Below are 24,282 nucleotides of genomic sequence, written 5' to 3'. Positions count from 1 at the left end.
CGATTTCAAAGTTTAACAAAACATAGCACTATATGCACAATGACTACAGTACTTTTAACAATTTCACAAAAACACATTTACAGGTAGAACTGTGTATATACAAAGTTTGGTAACAGACTTAAACCGAGGGAGATTATATCGCAATTCTGTTACCAAACTTTGCATTTGCAAACAGTTTTTTTGACTGTGTAATTTGTTCAAAGTAGTAATTGTGCATAGAGTTGCACGGTATGTTAAACTTTGAAATCAATGGTTTTTGTTTGGCAGACATTTTAAAGTGATAAAATTGTAGTATCAGCATAATTCTGTTACCATGGAATTTCCCTCCTACTGAAGATGTTTTGGGAAGAGAGGAAGAGAGAGGAAGAGAGAGGAGGAGAGAGGAAGAGGAAGGAAGAGAGGGGAAGAGAGGGGTAGAGAGGGGAAGAGAGAGGAAGAGCGAGGAAGAGAGAGGAAAGAGATGGGAAAAGAGAGGAAGAGAGGGGAAGAGAGGAAGAGAGAGGAAGAGAGGGGAAGAGAGGGGAAAAGAGGAAGAGAGGAAGCAAGAGGAAGAGAGGAAGGAAGAGAGGGGAAGAGAGGGGGAAGAGAGAGAGGAAGCAAGAGGAAGAGAGGGGGGAGAGAAGCAAGAGGAAGAGGGAAGAAGAGGAAGAGAAGGGGAGAGAGGAAGAGGGGAAGAGGGGAAGAGGGGAAGAGAGGGGAAGAGAGGGAAGAGAAGAGAGGGAAAGAGAGGAAGAGAGGAGGAAGCAAGAGGAAGAGAGAGGGAAGAGAGGGGAAGAGAGGGAGAGAGGAAAAGAGAGGAAGAGAGAGGGGAAGAGAGAGGAAGAGAGGGGAAGAGAGGGGAAGAGAGAGGAAGAAGGGGAAAGAGGGGGAAGAGAGGAAGAGAGAGGAAGGAGGAAAGAGAGAGAGAGAGGAAGCAAGAGAAAGAGAGGAGAAGAGAGAGGAAAAGAGAGGAAGAGAGAGGAAGAGAGATACAGAGGAAGGAAGAGAGGGGAAGAGAGGGGAAGAGAGGGGAAGAGAGAGGAAGAGAGGGGAAGAGAGGGGAAAAGAGAGGAGGAGAGGGGAAGAGAGAGGAAAAAGAGAGAGGAAGAGAGGGAAAAGAGAGGAAGAGAGAGGAAGCAAGAGGAAGAGAGGGGAAGAGAGGGAAAAGAGAGGAAGCAAGAGGAAGAGAGGGGAAAAGAGAGGAAGAGAGGGGAAGAGAGGGGAAAAGAGAGGAAAAGAGAGGAAGAGGGGGGAGGAGAGGGGAAAAGAGAGGAAGAGAGGGGAAAAGAGAGGAAGAGAGAGGAAGCAAGAGGAAGCGAGGGGAAGAGAGGGGAAAAAGAGAGGAAGAGAGAGGAAGCAAGTGAAAGAGAGGAGAAGAGAGAGGAAAAGAGAGGAAGAGAGAGGAAGAGAGATGAATAGGAAGGAGAGGGGAAGAGAGGGGAAGAGAGAGGGAGGAAGAGAGGGGAAGAGAGAGGGAAGAAGGAAGAGAGGGGAGAGGGGGAGAGAAGCAAGAGGAAGAGAGGGGAAGAGGGGAAAAGAGAGGAAGAGAGGAAAGAGAGAGTGGGGAAAGAGAGAGGGGGAAGAGAGAGGAGAGGGGAAGAGAGGGGGAAGAGAGAGGAAGCAAGAGAGAGAGAGGAAGAGGGAAGAGAGAGGAAGAAGAGGAAAAGAGAAGGAAGAGAGGAAGAGAGGAAGCAAGAGGAAGAGAGGGGAAGAGAGGGAAAGAGAGGGAAAGAAGAGAGGAAGCAAGAGGAAGAGATGGGAAAGAGAGGAGAGAGAGGAGAGAGGAAGAGAGAGGAAGCAAGGGGAAGAGAGGGAAGAAAGAGATGGGAAAGAAGAAGAGGGAAGAGAGGGGAAAAGAGGGAAGAGAGGGGGAGAGAGGAAGCAAAAGGGGAAAGGGGAAGAGATGGGAAAGAGAGGAAGAGAGGGACGAGAGGACGAAGAAGAGAGGAAGAGAGGAAGAGAAAGGAAGCAAGAGGAAGAGAGGGGAAGAGAGGGAAAAAAGAAGAGAGTGAGGAAGAGAGGAAAGGGGAAGAGAGGAAGCAAGAGAAAGGAAGAGGAAGAGAGGGGAGAGGAAAAGAGAGGAAGAGAGAGGAGAGAGAGGATGAAGGGAAGAGTGGGAAAAGAAGGAAGAAGGGAAGAAGAGGAAGAGAGGGGAAGAGAGGGAAAAAGAGGAAGAGAGGGGAAGAGGAGGGGAAGAGAGGGGAAAGAGGGAAAGAGAGAGAGAGGGGAAGAGAGGGGAAAGAGAGGAAGAGAGGGAAGAGAAGAAGAGAGGGAAGAGAGGAGAGAGGGGAAAAGAGAGAGGGGAAGAAGAGGGGAAGAGAGGGAGAGAGGAAGAGAGGGAGAGAGGAAGAGGAAGAGAGGGAAGAAAGGAGAGGGAAGAGAGAGGAAGAGAGGGAGAGAGGGGAGAGAGAAGAGAGGGAAAAGAGAGGGAAAAGAGAGGAAGAAGAGAGGAAGAGAGGGGAAGAGAGGGAAGAGAGGGAAGAGAGGGGGAGAGGAAGAGAGGAAGAGAGGAAAGAGAGGAAGAGAGGGGAAGAGAGGGAGAGAGGGAAGAGAGGAAGAGAGGGAAGAGAAGAAGAGAGAGGAAAGAGAGGAAGAGAGGGAAGAGAAGAGAGAGAGGAAGAGAGGGAAGAGGGAAAAGGAGGAAAGAGGAGAGGGAAGAGAGGGAAAAGAGAGGAAGAAAAGAGAGGGGGAAGAGAGAGGGAAGAGATGGGAGGAAGAGAGAGGAAGAGAGGAAGAGAGGGAAAAGAGAGGAAAGAGGGGAAGATAAGGGAAGAGAGAGAGAGAGGAAGAGTGGGGAAAAGAGAGGAAGAGAGAGGAAGACAGGGGTAGAGATGGAAAGAGAGGGGAAAAGAGAGGAAGAGAGGGGAAGAGAGAGGAATAAAGAGAAAGAGAGGGGAAGAGAGGGAGAAAGAGGAAGGAAGAGATGGGAGAGTGAAAAGAGAGGAAGAGAGGGGAAGAGAGGGAAAAGAGAGGGAGAAGAAGAGAGGGGAAGATGAGGGGAGAGAGAGATGGGAGAGAGTGGGGAAGAGAGGAAGAGAGAGGAAGAGATGGGAAGAGATGGGAAGAGAAGAAGAAGGGAGAGGGGGAAGAGATGGGAAGAGAGAGGAAAGAGGAAGAGGGGAAGAGAGGGGGAATAGAGGGGAAAAGAGAGGAAGAGAGAGGAAAGAGAAGAGGAGGGGAAGAGATGGGAAAAGAGAGGAAGAGAGGGGAAGGAAGAGAGGAAGAGCGGGGAAGAGAGAGGGGGAGAGAGGAAAGAGAGGAAGAGAGAGAAGAAGAGATGGGAAGAGAGGGGGGGACGAGAGGGAGGGGAGAGAGAAAGAAGGGAAGAGAGGAAGCAAGGAAAGATGGGAAGAGATGGGAAAGAGAGGAAGAGGGGGAAGAGAGAGGGAAAGAGAGGAAAGGGGAAGAGAGGGAAAAGAGAGGAAGAGAGAGGAAGAGAGGGAAAAGAGAGGAAGAGAGCGGGAAGAGAGAGGGGAAAGAGAGAAGAGATGGGAAGAGAGGGAAGAGAGGGAAAAAAGAGAAGAAGAGAGGGAAGAGAGAGGAAAGAAGAGAGGGGAAGAGAGGGAAAAGAGAGGAATAGAGAGGAAGAGATGGGAAGAGAGAGGAAGAGAGAGGAAGAGAGAGGAAGAGATGGGAAGAGATGGGAAAAGAGAGGAAGAGAGGAGAGAGGGAAAGAAGGGAAAGAGAGGAAGAGAGGGGAAGAGAGGGGAAAAGAGAGGAAGAGAGGGGAGAGGGAGAGGGGAAGAGAGAGGAAGAGAGGGGAAGAGAGGGGAAAAGAGAGGAAGAGAGAAGAAGAGAGGGAAGAGAGGGGAAAAGAGAGGGAGAGAGGAGGAGAGAGTAAGAGAGGTGAAGAGAGAGGAAGCAAGAGAAAGATAGGGGAAGAGAGGGGAAGAGAGAGGAAGAGGGGGGAAGAGATGGGAATAGAGGGGAAAAGAGAGGAAGAGAGGGGAAAAGAGAGGAAGAGAGAGGAAGAGAGGGGAAAAGAGAGGAAGAGTGGGGAAGAGAGGGGAAAAGAGAGGAATCTAGAGGAAGAGATGGGAAGAGAGGGGACGAGAGGGAAAAAGAGAAGAGAGGGGAAGAGAGAGGAAGTGAGAGGAAGAGAGGGAAAGAGAGGGGAAAAGAGAGGAATAGAGAGGAAGAGATGCGAAGAGAGAGAAAGAGAGAGGAAGAGAGAGGAAGAGATGGGAAGAGATGGTAAAAGAGAGGAAGAGAGGGGAAGAGAGGGGAAAAGAGAGGAAGAGAGGGGAAGAGAGGGGAAAAGAGAGGAAGAGAGGGGAAGAGATGAGGAAGAGAGGGGAAGAGAGTGGAAAAGAGAGGAAGAGAGGGGAAGAGAGGAACAGCTTCCCAGGGACTGGTTAGATATACAGCCCTTCTGTTAACAGTGGCACAAAGGAAGGAGGGCTTCTTTCTGGACCATATGCTCCAGTTCCACTGAGGAGGAGCTTTTGAATGGGAGATGAGGGCCGGAGACACAGGCACTCCAAGTAGAGCAGGTGTGCTGCTGAATGAAGCATTCAATCACACACACAACACTGTTTACCCTCCGTAGAGTCGTAAAGAAACACACTCGCTCCTTGTGACTCGCTGCTTCACCGTGTAGCGCTTTGTCCAGATTGGCCACCTCTGTTGGGTTCCACAACACTTTGTTTCAGCTAGATTCACTCAGTGCTACTTGGTAAAAGCAGTAATGCACTAGTCAGCACAGTTGATTGGACACCATTAGTCTCTTCTCTCTATGTAATTTACTTGTTTTTGTACTAAGTTGTATCATTTTGGAGTGGTACAAACACGTGATGAGTTTCCCTGGGTTGAAATTCCGATCTGATGAATCACTTTCATTAACTACTACTGCTACTTTACTGCTGCCACTCAGCTGGTATTAAACAGAGGACCCTCCACCTGATGCAGAGCACTGCAAGGAGACTGTACAGGATAGGACTGGTGTACGGTGCACACAAACGCACACACCTACATCAAAATACAGACACACACTCACACATACAGTACGTGGAACGGGTGCGCACACACACACACAGACACACAAAAGCACATGCACACATTAATGCATCCCTCCCCTCATCTCTACAGAGGCTGTGTGCAGTATTAGAGAAACCCCAGTCTGCTGACAGCCCTATCCATCATCGTGCCTAGCCAGACAGACAGTAGAGAACGCCCTCACACAGCAACAGTCCCACATTTGCATTTGACCACATTCATTAAATTCAGCAAAGGTATGACTAATTTAGACTTTCGAAGGCAACTTGATATATTCATAAAAAAAATGATAAAACATCTCCAAGAATTGTCCTTTAATGGAATTAAAAGTAAAGGGCATAGTAGTTGGATGATTGAGTTACTCCCATGACAAGATGGGTGTGAGTCTTTATGTTAAGCCGATAGTTCTCCTCGAGGGAGAGAGTGGATCATCTTCATAATCATTGCCTATTCATGGACCTTAGAAGAGAAGGGTTGGTGACCTTAACCTTAAAGTCAGCCCATCAAATAACCTGAAGGTATTCAAATCTTTTTAACAATGATTCTGCTCTTCTGCCCACAGTATAAGGTCACCTCTATCACAGACCTCTCGCATGTTAAAAGCACGACAGTACACATTTAACAAGCTAGACACTGACCCTGAGCTAGAATAATATCTTCCTTCTCTGTTGGCCATGTGACTGTGGCAGTGTCTTTAACTTCAACCAGTGTTTCTCTGTAACTTCAACCAGTGTTTCTTAGTAGCAAACTAAAGCTCTGTAACAAATGAAATGTCTCCTCTTGGAAAACACAGCTCCACTCTGCCATGCATGCACTCTGTCGTTGAGCTGAATGCACAATGCCACAGTGTTAAAATAATCCAGCCCAACCCAGTGTGCACTGTGCAGTGTGACTCATGTCAAACATTTTCCACCTATTCTCCCCTGAATAATAGTTAAGTGTGGCCTCACAGTATGATAGAATAGGTCCTCTAGTGACACATGCTATGACACAGTGTAGTTATTAGAGAACAACACAGATGCTAAGAATAGATGCTACGTTTTTACCCTTTTTCTCTCCTTCAAGCATGTATTAATTATACAGCTAAAATGCTCTAGCGGTGCTTCCTGTTTCACAAGCTTCTCAAACGCACGTGAAGTGAATTAGACAACCCATATGGCTGATTGTGGAAAGTCATGGTCATGTTTGAAGGATGCTAACATAGCAAAATAAAACACCACCCACAAAAATAACCTCCTTGTGTGAGTTACTACCATTGAGAAGGGATGTGGAACATGTGGGCTCACTCCAATTCAGTGATAAAACAGGGATGGTGGAGGCCTTAGATCACGATATGAGAGATGAGTGTGTGTGTGTGTGTGTGTGTGTGTGTGTGTGTGTGTGTGTGTGTGTGTGTGTGTGTGTGTGTGTGTGTGTGTGTGTGTGTGTGTGTGTGTGTGTGTGTGTGTGCGTGCGTGCGTGCGTGCATGCGTGTGTGTGTGTGTGTGTGCACGGAGAGAGAAAGTATTTCTTTAACGGCCAGATGAGTTATTACTTCTTTCACTACTTCAACCAGTTGTTTCTGGCAGCAACAGGATCTTCCTTCCTTCCATCCAGCTCCTATCCACAGGCCCATCAGCCAAAGGAGAATCAGCCTAAAATGGAGGCTGTGTGTACCAACACTGACTGCTACTGGGGACAAACTCCAGACACAGAGTTACTTCAGAGGGAAGACCTACTCTACTCCAGTTATTTAACCTGTCTAGGACTGGGGATAGGAGCTGGATAGGAGCTGAACCCCGTTCCGCTAGCGGAACCCCTCGCCAACAGCCAATGAAATTGCAGGGTGCCAAATACAAATAAACAGAAATCTCATAAATAAAATTTCTCAAACATACAAGTATTAGGCACCATTTTAAAGATAACATTCTCGTTAATCCAGCCACAGTGTCTGATTTCAGAAATGCTTTACAGCGAAAGCTCCACAAACGATTATGTTAGGTCACCACCAAGCCACAGAAAAACCCAGCCATTTTTTCAGCCAAAGAGAAGAGTCACAAAAAGCACAAATACAGATAAAATGAATCACTAACCTTTGATGATCTTCATTAGATGACACTCATAGGACTTCCTGTTACACAATACATGTATGTTTTGTTCGATAAAGTGCATATTTATATAAAAAAATCAAATTTTACATTGGCGCATTACATTCAGTAGTTATAAAACATGTGGAAATTGTGCAGAGAGCCACATGAATTCACAGAAATACTCATTATAAATGTTGATGAAAGTGTTATGCATGGAACTTTAGATACACCTCTCCTTAATGCAACCGCTGTGTCAGATTTCAATTTTCTTTTTACAGAAAAGGCATAATCTGAGTACGGCGCTCAGAGCCCAAACCAGCCAAAAGAAATATCCGCCATGTTCCACAGTCAACATTAGTAAAAAATAGCATTATAAAGTCCTGTGTGGCTCAGTCGGTAGAGCATGGCGCTTGCAACGCCAAGCGTCGTGGGTTCGATTCCCACTGGGGCCACCCATATGTAAAAGTAGTGGCCCCAGCCGACTTGTAAGTCGCTTTGGACAAAAGCGTCTGCTAAATGGGATATATTATTATTATATATTATAAATAGTCACTTACCTTTGATGATCTTCGTCAGAATGCACTCCCAGGAATCACAGTTCCACAATAAATGTTTTTTTCGTTCGATAATGTCCATCATTTATGTCCAAATAGCCTCTGTTGTTAGGGCGTTTGGTAAACAAGTTCAAATGCGCATTCAGATCCAGTCGGACAAAAAGTTCAAAAAATTAAATTACAGGTCGAAGAAACTTGTCAAACTAAGTATAGAATCAATATTTAGGATGTTTTTATCATCAATGTTCAATAATGTCCCAACCGGAGAATTCCATTGTCTGTAGAAAAGCAATGGAACGAGAAATACCTCTCATGTGAACACGCGTGACTGAGAACGAGGCTGCTGGCAGACCCCTTAGTCAAACAGCTCTCATCCGGCCCCCCTTCACAGGAGCAGCCTGAAACAACGTGACATCTAGTGGAAACCTTAGGAAGTGCAAAATAACCCATATCCCACTGTGAATTCGAGGGGCCTCAGATTTCCCACTTCCTGTTTGGATTTTTTCTCAGGTTTTTGCCTGCCATATGAGTTCTGTTATACTCACATACATCATTCAAACAGTTTTAGAAACTTCAGAGTGTTTTCTATCCAATATTAATAATAATATGAATATATTTGCATCTGGGACTGAGTAGGAGGCAGTTTACTCTGGGCATGCTATTCATTCAAAAGTGAAAATGCTGCCCCCTATCCCAAAAAAGTTAAAGCAGGGTGGAGAGAGCAGAGAGAGCAGAGAGCAGTTTAACAACCACTGGTTTGAACTCCTAACCTTCTGTTGTTAGACAGATGCTCTGAGACCTGACAAGGATAAAAAATGCAATGTATGACGAGAACCACAAGAACAGGCTGGTCATTACTGCAGACTTGTTTTCTCACTACAATATACAGTGCATTCGGAAGGTATTCAGACTCCCTCTTTCCACATTTTGAGACGTGACAACCTTATTCTAAAATGGATCAAATACATTTTTCACTCATCAATCTACACACACTAACCCATAATGACAAAGCAAAAACAGGTTGGTAGACATTTTTGTAAATGTGTTAAATAAATAAATACAAATACCTTCATTACATAAGTATTCAGACCCTTTTCTATGAGACATGAAATTGAGTGCAGGTGCATCCTGTTTCCATTGATCATCCTTGAGATTTTTCTACAACTTGACTGGAGTCTGCCTGTGGTATGATTTGGACATGATTTGGAAAGGCACACACCTGTCCATATAAGGTCCCACAGTTGACAGTGTCAGAGTGATAACTAAGCCACGAGGTCGATGGAATTGTCCGTGGAGCTCCGAGATTGTGTCGAAGCACAGATCTGGGGAAGAATACCAAAACATTTCTGCAGCATTGAAGGTCCACAAGAACACAATGGCCTCCTTCATTCTTAAATGGAAGAACACTCATTCTAGAGCTGGTCTCCCGGTTAACTTAATTGGGATAGGGGGCAGCATTGGGAAGTTTGGTTGAAAAGCGTGTAGTTTTTTAAAGTGATTGCCTATCCAATATCCTGTGTCTGTGGGGTCAGATTGCACTTCCTAAGGCTTCCAGTAGATGTCAACAGTCTTTAGAAGTTGTTTCAGGCTTGTATTGTGAAAGGGGATCGAATAAGAGCATTTTCAACAAATGGTCAGGCTGAAAGCATTTAGTTTATTCTCGCACGTGGCCGTGAGCACGACGCTCGTTCTCTTTCCTTTCAAATTACAACGGAATTGTCCTGTTGCAATATTATTGAAGATTTATGATAAAAACATCCTAAAGATTGTATGTACATTGTATGACATGTTTCTATGAACTTTAAAGGAACTTTTTTGACTTTTCGTCTGGACTTTGTGCCCGCGCTTTGTGCATTTGGATTACAAATGGAGGTTTTTGGACATAAAGATGAACTTCATCGTACAAAACGAACATTTATTGTCTAACATGGAGACCTGGGAGTGCCATCAGATGAAGATCATCAAAGGTAAGTGATTAATTTTAACGCTATTTCTGACTTTTGCGACACCCCTCCTTGGTTGGAAAATGGCTGTATGGTTTTCTGTGGCTAGGCGCTGACCTAACATAATCACATGGAGTGCTTTCACAGTAGAACCTTTTTGAAATCAGACACTGTGGCTGGATTAACAAGAAGTTTATCTTTAAAATGGTGTATAATACTTGTATGTTTGAGGAATTGCAATTATAGGATTCATGTTGTTTGAATTTGGCGCCCTGCAATTTCACTGGCTGTTGGCGAGGTGGGACGCTAGTGTCCCGAACGATCCCAGAGAGGTTAAACGCAGCAATCGGGGGAGAAGGGCATTGGTCAGGGAGGTGACCAAGAACCCGATGGTCACTCTGACAGAGCTCCAGAGTTCCTCTGTGGAGATGGAAGAACCTTCCAGAAGGACAACCATCTCTGCAATCAGGCCTTTATGGTAGAGCGGCCAGACGGAAGCCACTCCCCAGTAAAAGGCACATGACAGCCTGCTTGGAGTTTGCCAAAGGGCACCTAAAGACTCTCAGACCATGAGAAACAAGAAACCAAGATTAAACTCATTGGCCTGAATGCCAAGCGTCACGTCTGGTGGAAACCTGGCACCGTCCCTACGGTGAAGCACGGTGGTGACAGCATCATGCTGTGGGGATGTTTTTCAGTAGCAGGGATGGAGACTAGTCAGGATCGAGGCAAAGACAAACGGAGCAAAGTACAGAGAAATCCTTAATGAAAACCTGCTCCAGAGTGCTAAGGACCTCAGACTGGGGCGAAGGTTCACCTTCCAACAGGACAATAACCCTAAGCTTCGGGACAAGTCTCTGAATGCCCTTGAGTGGCCCAGCAAGAGCCTGGACTTGAGCCTGGACTTGAACCCGATCGGACAACTCTGGAGAGACCTGAAAATAGCTGTGTAGCAACGCTCCCCATCCAACCTGACAGAGCTTGAGAGGATCTGCAGAGAAGAATGAGAGAAATCCCCAAATACAGGTGTGCCAAGCTTGTAGCGTCATACCCATGAACACTCTAGGCTCTAATCACTGCGAAAGGTGTTTCAACAAAATACTGAGTAAAGGGTTTGAACACTTACGTAAATGTCATTTTTCTGTTTTATATTTTTATGAATTAGCAACATTTTCTAAAAAACAGTTTTTTAAAAATCATTATAGGGTATTGTGTGTAGATTGATGAGGGGAAAAAAGATTGAATCAATTCTAGAATAAGGCTGTGACGTAACAAAATGTGGAAAAAGTGAAGGGTTCTGGGGTCTGGATGTTGTTAACATGGTGATAGGCCCAACGGGCCAATGGATATCGAGCACACCCTCGGAGCCCGGCCTTCCTGGCTATAATACCCGGGGCTCACATCCATTCCCTCAACTCAGTAGCGCTCTCCTTTCAGTGGTCACTCGGTATAACATACTATGGGAACATACAATCATGCCCCAGGCCGGCTCAGAGTGTACCAGACCAGGACACCTACAGCAGCCCAAGCACACACAGGTTCCACCAGCTCAGAGTGTACCAGACCAGGACGCCTACAGCAGCCCAAGCACACACAGGTTCCACCGGCTCAGAGTGTACCAGACCAGGACGCCTACAGCAGCCCAAGCACACACAGGTTCCACCGGCTCAGAGTGTACCAGACCAGGACGCCTACAGCAGCCCAAGCACACACAGGTTCCACCGGCTGCAAAGAGGGGTTACAGAATCAAACTTTCTCCATAATACTTACCCAAGAAGCCTGAACTGTCAGAGCCCCATACAGGGAACCACAGCCTGCTGCAACTTGGCTATGCACACTGACACGCTGTCACTGCAGCCCAAGTCCATAGTTCCAAGAACAATATTTACCTTGCAAGCCTGAAATGTCAGAACTTGTAAAAGGAACAGCAAGTCAAACACAATAGAACACCTGCCGCGACTTGGTAAAGCACACAGGTGCAACATAGTTTCTCTGGACCCCTCTTCAAGGTCAAAGTTAGGGCCCCCCAATCGCTGTCCATGGTGCTGAGATTGCAACATGTCTATGCTATACACAGTGTCACAATTCAGACATTTTTAGACTGCTGGCTGGTTTGTTTAGTAATTAAAATTGGAAATTCAAACATTGCAGATTGTAAAATAAATAAAACTAAGCTAACATAAACAGCCATCACTAACATTGAGTGGCTGTTGCCAACATACTGACTCAAATCTCAAGCCACTTTAATAATTAAAAATTGGATGTAATAAATGTATCGCTAGTCACTTTAAACAATGCCACTTTATATCATGTTTAAATACCCATTACTCATCTCATGTGTATATACTCTACTCTATACCATCTACTGCATCTTGCCTCTGCCGTTTGGCCATCACTCATCCATATATTTATATGTACATATTCTGACTCATTCCTTATACTTGTGTGTATAAGGTAGTTGTTGTGAAATTATTAGATTACTTGTTAGATATTACTGTATGGTCGGAACTAGAAGCACAAGCATTTTGCTACACTCTTATTAACATCTGCTAACCATGTGTGTGACCAATAAAATTAGATTTGATATGGAATTGTTTTAAGATGGTCATACCATGGATCATTTAGCTATTTGATTTAGAATATTAGGACCCATTTAGGTATCCCCCCAAAATTACAAAATGATTTGATCAAATATTGAATTTGGCCTTTACTACTATAGCCTGTAGAAACACATTGTATAAGGGAAAGAGGATACCTAGTCAGGTGCACAACTGAATGCATTCAACTGAATCCCAACCCCTCTGAATCAGAGAGGTGAGGGGGGCTGCCTTAATGGACATCCACGTCATTGGTGCCTGGGGAACAGTGGGTTCACTGCCTTGCTCAAGGGCAGAACGACACATTTATACCTTGTCAGCTTGGTCCAGCAACCTTTCGGTTACTGGCCTAACGCTCCAACCCGGCGGTAGCCTGGTGGATAATAAATAAATCATAAGGAATAAGGTTTTGCAGTGTCTTTCCTATATCTAGGAGATTTACACATATTTAACACCATATTTTGGGTGGCACAAAACTACCTCCATACTTCCATTGGTTATTATGGGTTACCTTCAGGTGAGTCTTGTGACACTTGTGGGGGTCGTAGAGCAAAACAGAGAACATCATCGTGTTTGTGATAGTCTCCCCTTTCCATAGTGAGGTCATGTAGTTCAAACGGTTCGGGAGGTAGACAGAAATTGGCACATCAACGTTACCGACTTCAGACAAGTCCCGTGGGGGTCGTAGAGCGGTCATACTAGTTTGTAGACTCAACCATTCTGACGCTACAGTCTTTTTCGTGAGAAGACCGATTTTCTGGATGTCTCATGACCACTGTAGCTCGGGTCACCTTCCAATCTAGCTTAAACTGACAGATATTGATGGGGATTTTAAAAATATTTTACTTAGAGCGACCCACGGGTGCGTCAATAGGCTCTTAGGGATTAAACAGTCTTGAATACCAAGATATACCAGAGATAAGGGACTGTTGATATTGCAACCACACAACTCAAACACCGGTTCACAAGTATGAACGAAATCACAAATAAACTGTTTTTGTTCAAGCCTTCAAGAACTGTTGTCTGCTAAAGATGATAATCTGTTCGCATCTGCCAATGTATCAGCTGTCCTGTATCCAGACGGCCTGTCCCCAGAGGTTCCCAGACAGTTCATCTCTTTCCGTACCATGTTGAAGCCGGCAATTAAGGAGAATGAGAGGCTCAATTAAAGATACTACAGAACTGCTGTATTTGAATCACAACTCCCTTCTGCCCAGTTTCCCTGATGTTGCTACAGCAATCAAGCTGTTTCTACCATCCCTGTAACTGTCTGGTCATAAAGAACCATAGAAGCATTAGACTCTCGGTCTGATATGTGTTTTTGAATACCTGAGTAAGCATCACTCATTGCACTGGCGCTGCTGTAGCCTTGACCACAGCATTTTTTCACTGATATCCCCTTGTACTTTCAATCAGCTTCTTTTTTCTTTTTCACTTTCTCAGTCACATTCCTGAAGCCCAAGAAACAAACACTTAGATTCCTAGTACAGATAGAAATTAAAAAGGTTTGTCAAAATAATAAATAATAGTCATGGATGACAGGCGGATGGGCCCCCAGAACTGGTGGGCACACCACCTTGCAGGGGGCTGCGGGTGTGTCCGGTACGCCAGTGCGTACTGCATAGCATCGACCAGAGTTGATGACGGCAGTCGAGGCTCAAATCCACAGGAAACCTGCAGTAACCTGGAAACGGTGTACTTGTGCTGCGGATAAATGCACAACCTGCGCGCAGCCTGACACCCACTCCCAGACCCAGCCAGAAAACAATGAGTCACACTGGGAGCAGTTACATCCAAGAGACAAAACCTCAAAGGTATGTGGGGAACCCCGACTCGCTGTAGCACAGATATCATCAATCGTCATGCCCCTGAACAACGCCCAAGCAGCCGCCACACCCCTAAAGGAGTGAACACGCCCATCGCTGGGAAACCCTTTTCCTTTGCTGTCATACTCCAGAGAGAAGGCCTCCACAATCCAATGAGAAAGGCGCTGCTTAGAAAGCGCCCCTACAGGGCCCCTGAGTGGTGCAGCGGTCTAAGGCACTGCAACGCAGTTATAAAGGCGCCCCTACAGGGCCCCTGAGTGGTGCAGCAGTCTAAGGCACTGCAACACAGTGCTGAGGCGCCCCTACAGGGCCCTGAGTGGTGCAGCGGTCTAAGGCAATGCAACACAGTGCTGAGGCGCCCCTACAGGGCCCCTGAGTGGTGCAGCGGTCTAAGGCAATGCAACACAGTGCTGAGGCGCCCCTACAGGGCCCCTGAGTGGTGCAGCAGTCTAAGGCAATGCAACACAGTGCTGAGGCGCCCCTACAGGGCTCCTGAGTGGTGCAGCGGTCTAAGGCAATGCAACACAGTGCTGAGGCGCCCCTACAGGGCCCCTGAGTGGTGCAGCGGTCTAAGGCAATGCAACACAGTGCTGAGGCGCCCCTACAGGGCTCCTGAGTGGTGCAGCGGCATAAGGCAATGCAACACAGTGCTGAGGCGCCCCTACAGGGCCCCTGAGTGGTGCAGCGGTCTAAGGCAATGCAACACAGTGCTGAGGCGCCCCTACAGGGCCCCTGAGTGGTGCAGCGGTCTAAGGCAATGCAACACAGTGCTGAGGCGCCCCTACAGGGCCCCTGAGTGGTGCAGCGGTCTAAGGCAATGCAACACAGTGCTGAGGCGCCCCTACAGGGCTCCTGAGTGGTGCAGCGGTCTAAGGCAATGCAACACAGTGCTGAGGCGCCCCTACAGGGCTCCTGAGTGGTGCAGCGGTCTAAGGCAATGCAACACAGTGCTGAGGCGCCCCTACAGGGCCCCTGAGTGGTGCAGCGGTCTAAGGCAATGCAACACAGTGCTGAGGCGCCCTACAGGGCTCCTGAGTGGTGCAGCGGTCTAAGGCAATGCAACACAGTGCTGAGGCGCCCCTACAGGGCTCCTGAGTGGTGCAGCGGTCTAAGGCAATGCAACACAGTGCTGAGGCGCCCCTACAGGGCCCCTGAGTGGTGAAGCGGTCTAAGGCACTGCAACACAGTGCTGAGGCGCCCCTACAGCTTCGAGTTTGATCCCAGGCTTCGAGTTTGATCCCAGGCCGTGACCGGGTGACCCATGGGGCGGCACACAATTGGCCCAGCGTCGGCCGGGGTTAGGGAAGTGTTCCGCCGTAAGTTGGACAGTGTTCCCTCCCCGACACATTGGTGCAGGTGGCTTAAAGGTTAAGAGAGCAGTGTGTCAAGAAGCAGTGCGGCTTGGCAGGGTTGTGTTTCCTGAGAACGCATGACATTCGACCTTCGCTTCTCCCGAGTTCGTAGGGGAGTTGCAGCGATGAGACATCATAGTAACTACTAATTGGATATCATGAAATTGGGGAGAAAAATGGGGTAACATTTATTTTATATAAATAATAATAATAATAAAGCGCCCCCCGAAGCCAAAAACAAGGATATCCTTGGCTCTACCATATACATGTGTAAAGCGCTGGACACAAGCCATGCAAACTCCAAACTGCACATGCTGATCCCTAACATGCTTAGCAGATGCAGTGTTGTAGGAAAGGGCCTTCAGGTCCACAGACTTCAACGGTTTAAACAGAGGCTCACACAGAGCGTCCAGGACCAATGCCAGGTCCCAGGTTGGTGCCATAGGCTTAGACACTGTGAGCCGATGCACGCCTTTTAAGAACCGCACAACCAGAGGATGAGACCCCGGGGTAGAGCCATCAATCTGTACATGAAAGGCCGAGATGGCTGAAATCAGACTGTATAGTCGTAATCACATTTGAGGATAAACCCATAGCTTCTGGAGCTCAGTAACTCGCCAGCTTTCGATCCATCGGCAGAGTTTTCAAAACAATCCCTGCCTCCTCCAAAACCTCTTCATTCATTAACTGGTAGCATCAGCCTGGCTGAATTAGGGGAATTCCAGGTCTCCTTTAACTCATCTGAGAACTCTTTAAACAGGGGTAAGCAACGCTTCAATGCTGCATGGACAGGAGGTAGATACCTTCCCCCAAACCTAGAGGAACTCCGCTGTGGGGGAGAAGGCAGCCAATCCACCCCCAGGTGATCTGCAGCCCTACGACACAGCTCCATTAAAGGTGCATTAACCACCAATGGGTCACTCTCCCTCGCCAAATCCAAAGCCCCAGATTCATGTCAACCGATTCACACTCTGAAAACCCTCCAGAGCCAACCAGTGACTGTATATCAAACCCCCGGAATCCGGACTCTGAACACCATTAAAAAGGCATTGAGCCTCACTCACTTGGGATGACCCTTGGGAAGACCCTTCACTAGCAGCCCTGATCTTTCTCACAAAGTCAGCCCAATGGAAGTTGAGCCAAGCCGGAGACAATGGTCACACAAACTGGTCTGAGCCAAAGCCTCCTGAGCGTGTTTCCACCCCAGGCAAACAGCACAGCACTCCTGTTTCATTTTCATTGTGAAACCACATGCCCTAGGGCACGGTCGGAGGTTCAAATTCAGCTGGTAAGCCTTTGTGAACTTCCTCTTACCACTGGCCATCTTACTCAAGCAAGGAAGCACTGGCTACACAAGCAGAGCAGAAAGTAGTTTTTAGCTAACACAGATACCAAAACCCCAAATTCGCAACATCTAGGGGACGAATACTGTCTCCCCACTAACAGACACCTAAGTCGGAACCGAATCTCGTAGTCTTCGTGGGCTGAAAAGCAAAGAATTTAGGAAATGGATAGGAGCCCCAGTATTATAGCCAGGAAGGCGGGGCTTCTGAGGGTGTGATTTCAATTTTCTTTAGGTGACTCCCCATAGTATGTTATACCGAGTGACGAACTGAAAGGGACCTACGTTAACCCACATAGCCTAAATTCCTGACAATCCTACTACAATTTAAAAATACAATATCAACCTTTAACTTGGTAAACGAGTGAGACAGAAACAGAGAATTGAAATGAACTAAATGGAGTGAATTCCAAAGACAGGAAAAAGAGAAAAGACATAAGGAGACAGAGAAAAGAGAGAGAGAGAGAGAGAGAGAGAGAGAGAGAGAGAGAGAGAGAGAGAGAGAGAGAGAGAGAGAGAGAGAGAAAAACAGCCAAACACAAAAGCGTGGCCCTCCTGGGTTGGATGTTGACACCAGTGAGGGATTACTGAAGGGAGGAGCATGACCATATGGCTGCATGGCAAAGTGGAACCCACAGGGAGACAGCGGGCACATTAGCTTGTATGGGGCCCTCCATCGCTTCCTCTGCACTGCGGTTTACGGGTTGCACAGGAACATTGTCAATGACATCAGACGCTCTCACCTCTACTGTGGCTCCTGGATCCCAACTGACACCCATGGCATAAGGCCAGGAAAAGAAAAATCACCTGCTCCGGCTCCGCGAGCACTGAGTTACTTATGCCATTCAATAATGACCCGAAGACTGACGCAAAAACAACAAGCCAGCGCAGCGGCATCTCAGCCAAGAGAGGGGGGAGGCAGGAGAGTGAAGGTTTTCACTGGGTGCTCGACGTCGCTGGCCCTTTTCAAACAACAGAGGAGAGAGTCATAATAGCAGAGCGTTTCACACCAAAAGCGCCACTGTCGTTAAATCAATAAGTCATTACCTTTAATGGGATAAGCACTTTGAAAACTAATTGAAAACAGCTCCATTTACTCCAGCCAGACCCTTAATGCAAACAATACTGTTGTTGCGGCTGCCGGGAGACAAAAACAAGAGAAAAGAAAACCATTTGGAGAGGCTGGGGATCCTAAATGTGGTCATTTGGTGAACTGTTTCACCCTCAAAGCCTCTCTTTTCTCAAGCTCTTGAAACCAATACAGCCATTTAACCCTCACCAGAGTTGAAATAGCCCTGTAAAATTAGAGAGCGTAAAGGACTGGGTAATGGCACTGGACAATGGTGGATGCATTCAACCTGGGAGCGTATATAAACATGGGGCAGAAAGAAATCCCAAACTTTTTACTTATCAAGGTAATACGATTAAGTCTGAGTGGTTCTTAAGTGATTCGTTGTTGGGGATTTCACCAACTGACTAATCTGTCGCCATACCAAATGTGTCAACTTTGGAACATTTCACTAGAGTCCAGACCCCATTGAGTAATAGTATCAAAAGTGTGTTGTGGCAGTTTTGGAGAGTATTGATTTATATTAGAGGAAATGGATGTGTGAGTTCAATCTCAATCAAAAGCTTTTGTGGCAGCCAGCCAGCCAGTCAGCCAGCCAGCCAGCCAGCTAGTCAGCTCTGTAACTGGGTGAAACACACTGAAACGTAAGGCAATTTGAATATGCAGACCCAAAAATAAGCCTCAGTGAAAACACATGGTGGAGATGCAACACAACATTCTAATTTCCATCTGTCCTCTTCGCCATGATAGCTACTATACTGTAATACAGAAACAATGTTTGGTATGTTAGTTATGGTGATAGATATTTAGACCTTTTTTTCCAAAATATGTTTTACCTGGGCCTTTTAACGTGCCAACTCCCAAAGAGGCGATCAGTCATTTTAGCCCCAAGGGACTGAGTCTGATCAGTGGTGTGTTTATGTTGCTCCATGTATCTCATGGACTTGTAACTACATTACCCATTAGGCTATAGGAGTGAGCGGGACCGTGTCTGCAGACTGACGCTATGGATTAGCTAACAGGTGGGAGAAGTGGGGCTGGTGACCGCAGCTTAGCCTGCCATGGAATTTTCCACTGATCCCCCTACACAAAACACACATCACACACACCCCACACAACACACACTCCTCTCTTTTCTTCTTGGACTGACATGCTCGCATAAATGCGTGAATGAACGTAGCAACGAATGAACGGACACGGCACCATCTGGTAGGTCCCAGCTGTAATGCAGCAGATCAATTACACTTGACTTTCACTGGACTGACTGGGACATCTGACTGGGACCAGATGACCGGCTAATGTCTTGTGAGCTGTTTACGCCTGACTCTGGACACTGGTCAGACATGTCACAGTCCAAGTGTAAAACGCCCATCTAGGGTCAAGTAAGGCCAAGGGTCTCACATGACACATGTGACTTCCTGTTCTCATGGGCTTGCAGAACATGCAAATAGCCATGGGGGGGGGGTGCTTTTGATCGTTGGTTCGACACTTGTTCTATCCTTGAACGAGGTGCTCACACTAAATTGGCTGTACAAATGGCTAATGTGTATAATGGAATTGAGAGTTGCCCTGCATAAGGGCGTCTGCTAAGCAAATAAATAATTTAATGCAAATCCCAGCATCGTTCCTCCTGCCAATTAAGCTAACCCGTTTGAGCTGTAAGTGATTTTATTACATTAGCATGCCGTAGCTCTGAATGCATTAGGGAGGGTTTAATCAGTCTGTAATCAAATTAGAGCGCAAGACAGAAGGAGGAAGTGTGGCACTTCCACAAAGCACCTTGCTGCACCTGCAGGTCTCATCTGAGAAATCATTATTTAAAATGCTTTTCACACATACGTCATACATAGCCGTGGCTATAACACATGTACACCCGTTATATACCTCAAACACACACACACCCACACAGCCACATACCTGTGTTTGCACACACACAAACACACACTGCACAGACCATTCCTTGTGCTGGAATACATCTTGCTAGCATACATGCACAGACCTCATTATGCAGTATGTCTTGCCTTGTATGCCTATTATTAATAATGAATGAACAACCCTAAAGATGATGAATGTGTCTTCTTTTTGCTTCGACATATTCACATATTATCTGGTGCAGAATGCCACTGAATTCCGTAACATCCTTTGTAATAATGCATGTATATTATAGTTGTAGGTTTGGCCCGGCCTCAAGCCTCTCCAGTGTTCTTTACTATTCATACTGTATAAACAGGTTACATATTCAACTTCCTATTTACGCAATAAGGCACAAGAGGCAGTGCTGTATCATGAATACAGTCACAGGTAAATGACGTGGTTGGAAACAAGGATATTCTTAAAGACAGTAAGGAACGCGCATTGGTTACATGGGGATTCTTTAACATGTCAATGTCACTATGTCACAATGTCAACTAGGCTACCTGTCATCTGGTCCTAGAGGAAATTAACTGTCACATATAATATAGCTTCACGGTCAGGCAAGCTACATATAGCTTCATTAACATTACTACTAGTATCATCATTACAATTGTTTCATCACATTCAAAGCAGGGGATTTGGAGATGATCTATCTATGGCTGCCTACTAAATCATACACTCAATTTGGAGGAAATTCACTGAGAAGTAGCTGTGCGTAAGCTGTCAACCCCAAACTGGAGCAGTCTTGCAGAGCTTGATCCATCTGCCTTCCTGAGTCAGAACTCTGAGGACTGCCAAAAGTGATACCTTATCTTCTTGTTTTCAGCCTTTTGTTGTTTCTTTTACTTATTGGAAGTGTATGGGGGTTAACATGGGGAATGCGTTTGCCCTGAAGGGGGGAAGAGTGAAGACGGTCTTTAAAGATTCATCAGGAAGGGCTGACGGATGGTCTTGAAGCCTGACAGACAGACAGACAGACAGACAGACAGACAGACAGCGTCGTCCTAACTCTCATGAAGGAACTGATGTTGGAGATGAGTTCACTCAAGCTGTTCACCTCCCTCCCTCTACTGTACAGCAGAGTACACAGTTACACAAATCAACTACACACACATGCACTATATATTTGTGCGCACACACACACACACACACACACACACACACACACACACACACACACACACACACACACACACACACACACACACACACACACACACACACACACACACACACACACACACACAGCATTACACACTAACCGGGGTGAGTTCAAGTGGCCTCCATCCTCCCTGCATTGCCTTGATACATTAAATAAGAGGAAGAAATCTCCCATCTTGAGAGGCTTATCATCGTGTCAAAAACGTGGTGTATAGAGTTCATCCTCCCGGCCTAATTAACTGTTGCCTCTACTGTCAGCCTATAACAGCTCAGACACTAATGATGATCTTTACAAGGAGGGGAATATACAGAGTTCACTTTAACCTGGCATATAGGATGACATTTCTCTTCCCCATGAGAGAAGAGAAATGGAACGGAATGAACAACTTAAAAGGGTCGCAAGTGTGGGAGAAAGATAACTGTATGAAATCTATATTCTCTACAAGAACTAGCTAGCAATATAACCTTTATTTTGACATGAGGCAATGTTGTTCAGTACAGTACAATTTAGTGATCAATTCGGCCATAACGGGGCTTGATAGTACCACTACAAAGCTAGCTAGCTAAGTTTAGCTAGCTGTGTTAGCTATACCTAAAATGCACCTTAAGTCTAACATTATAGCTAGTTAGCAACTACCTTAGCTAGCCTCAATGCCTCTCATTATGAGCAAAACTGGAGAAATGTTTTGATGATGATGGCAGTGAGTAAAATAATGACTTTGGCTTTATGGCTCATATTAGTGTTGGATGAACTATTGTAGCTAACGTGTGTCTGTGAGTCTCATATTTCTACACCTGCTGCTACAGTAGGAATACAGACAGTACACAACGATTGCCCATGATTGTCTAATGGCATTCTCGTCTTTCTCTCACAGACAATACCGCTTGGATACAGAGATGTTGATGACTCAAGAGGAGATGTGAAAGGTCCCATACCAAACAATCTCCCCTTGTATCAAAATGACTCCGAACACCTCACTGCACCACCCAAACACAACATATGCCAATATTTCCTTTGTAGATCTGTAGTATTTATTATAAGTGTTCGTGGTATATTTGACTTCTACTGTACACGTGTCACACATTGCCATAACTGTTCTGCATACTGCTGTGTAAACTCACCTCAGACTCCAGAGCAAATACACTTGTCTTGAATACAAGCCATGTCGACGTATTTGCTACATTGACAGAATCATCTACTGTTGATTGAGACATGATTATTTGCCAACAAATTCAAGTTGAAATGATACACCAACTCCCTGCATCATTTGTTTTAGCAGTAAGATTGAAGCTAGTTTATCCAAATACATTTAATGACCATCACAATGAATTGATCCAGAAGTTGAAGTCAACACCTCATTGGTTTCTGATGCAGCTGGAATCACTGAGCCACTTGTCAGTGCACTTTAATAAAATACAATATAAAACACCATTATATACATATGTACAACAGCTAGCAATATCTATAGCACAATGCAGTTGTGAGCATACTAGGCATTCTACTGTATATTATACTACAAAATCAGTCTAACTGAATATGGATGTTGTGTTGGTTGAACCCAGCTGCCTCCCCACAAGACTCCTGGTCTTGCAGTGTGTGGAGATGTTGGGAGGAGGGCAAGGTAGAAGAGAAGGAGGAAGAAAACAAATCAATCGGAAGCGTCTCAATTAATCTGCGGAGTGGCGGATTGATTGCGGCCCTAAACTGGGTAAACAGGACTGTCTATTTAAAGGGCATGATCCCTTAATCATCACTTTAGCTCAAAAAGACCAGGATGGTCACATCTGCTATCTCTGGATACCAGGACCTCCCCTTTGGCCCCAAACCTGCCCCCTATCCTCTCCCCTCCCCTGACCCACATTCTGCCTCAACCCTTATGGTGGTCAGGGCACGTGGCCTGAAGCCCTCGCCTCAAATTGCCGACATGGGACTCAACCAGCGGCTGAGGCCGAGGCCTAGTTTGACAAGCCTAGGAAATGGCCGCCTCTAGGTGTGAATACAAAAACATTTAATATTACGTCTCACACAGCTCGCCATGAGGACAATATTACAGGTTCTGGAGCACAGAGGACGCACACACAGGCCAACGTGTATGAAAACTCTTGCCTTTCATTGAATTACAATGGGAGTTATTTTACAGCGGCGGCAGCACTGTGCCTTGCGGTGTGTGCAGCCTGGAGGACCTGAGGTACTAGAGGAGTTTCAGCCTCATGAAAAGACAAGACAGCAGCGGCCAGATGGATGGATGCTGCACACCTCTCTCAGTGTAGTCATCACCATAGCAGAGGCCTATGTTTCCCTCCCTTTCCCCCCACCCTCCACCCTCCCTCTCCCCCCTCCCATTGTGTGGAGGCTCCACTAGCAGATCTTCCACCAGGCAGGCTCAATTCCTCCAGTCTGATTGAAGAAGCTCTCCTCTCCTCCTCAGCGGTTTGATTTACTCAGGCTATCTGTGAGGATTGGGGTGGAAGCCTCCTTATTAAGAGGAGACAGTCTGAACGGTTCCTCTGACTGATTGTGCAATTGAAAGGGAGGCACGTGAGCGGAGATACAACAGCTATTGCTATATCGCCCTGACACACAAACATCAACACGCACATAAACACACACACGGCCAGACCCCGGTGGTTGATGTATGAGGCCTAGCAGGCACATGTCTGTCAGGATGAGGGGGAGACGGTAGCTCAGTAGCTCCAGTCCAGTAAACCTGCAATATCCATATCTATAAAAGGCCCTTAAATCGCTCCTCAGTGGTAACTAGCTCCCATTCCATGTGCCACCATCACATGCACATCCAGACACCGACACGTGAAATAAAACCTACACACTGATATGCTTTGAAAGCCTCTTCTGTACGTATGTATCTGCACAAAGACAATTGCACATTTCCATATGAAACACACGTGCACACACTCACAGACATTCTCCCCAACCACTCATGAACACCCCCACACTGAGAGAGATAGAGAAACACGCTCAAAGAGGAGAAACAACACTTGAGGGAGCGAGGCGAACAGTGAGAGCGAAAGAAAGAGAGAGATTCCGGTTTCTGTAGTCACCCAGCCCTGCGGTCACGTCGACTACCCCGTGTGAATACAAAATGCAGCAAATTCCACCATGCTCACTTCATCTGAGAGACCAAATAAAGCCAGAGAACAAGAAATCTGGTTATGGAGGAGAGAGCAAACGGATTCATCAAATTATCTCTGCCCATTGACGGCTGTCGATGGCTGGAGGCCCAGGCTTTCCCATATGCAGCACTGAAGACACCTCTTTAAACAAAACTTGTCTTTCCTCCCTGTATTAATCTGATACCATTGTCTCCAATACACATCATGGCTACTTGATGACCCCAATTTGCTTCAGTCTCTGTATTGTAATAAACAATCTATTTTTTCTTCTCTCTCTCTCATAAGCCGGTGATTTTCCTCCTAATCCAATACCCCTGCCATTGTTTTAGCCACAACTGCTATAAATGGA

At 46.2% G+C, this 24,282-nt stretch overlaps 1 protein-coding gene and 1 pseudogene across 3 annotated transcripts in view; one reads left to right on the top strand and one right to left on the bottom strand.

The window, feature by feature from the left end:
- LOC135555392 (RNA binding protein fox-1 homolog 3-like) overlaps positions 1–24,282 on the bottom strand; it is a 478,747-nt gene that overhangs the window by 160,327 nt on the left and 294,138 nt on the right. The gene's annotated exons all lie outside the window — the stretch shown is intronic.
- Positions 504–1,689, top strand: LOC135554952 (octapeptide-repeat protein T2-like; annotated as a pseudogene).

Source organism: Oncorhynchus masou, chromosome 15 (genome assembly GCF_036934945.1).
Source record: "Oncorhynchus masou masou isolate Uvic2021 chromosome 15, UVic_Omas_1.1, whole genome shotgun sequence".
Lineage (NCBI taxonomy): Eukaryota > Metazoa > Chordata > Actinopteri > Salmoniformes > Salmonidae > Oncorhynchus > Oncorhynchus masou.
The sequence above is the reverse complement of the archived record's forward strand: the minus strand, read 5'-3'. Positions and strand labels throughout refer to the sequence as shown.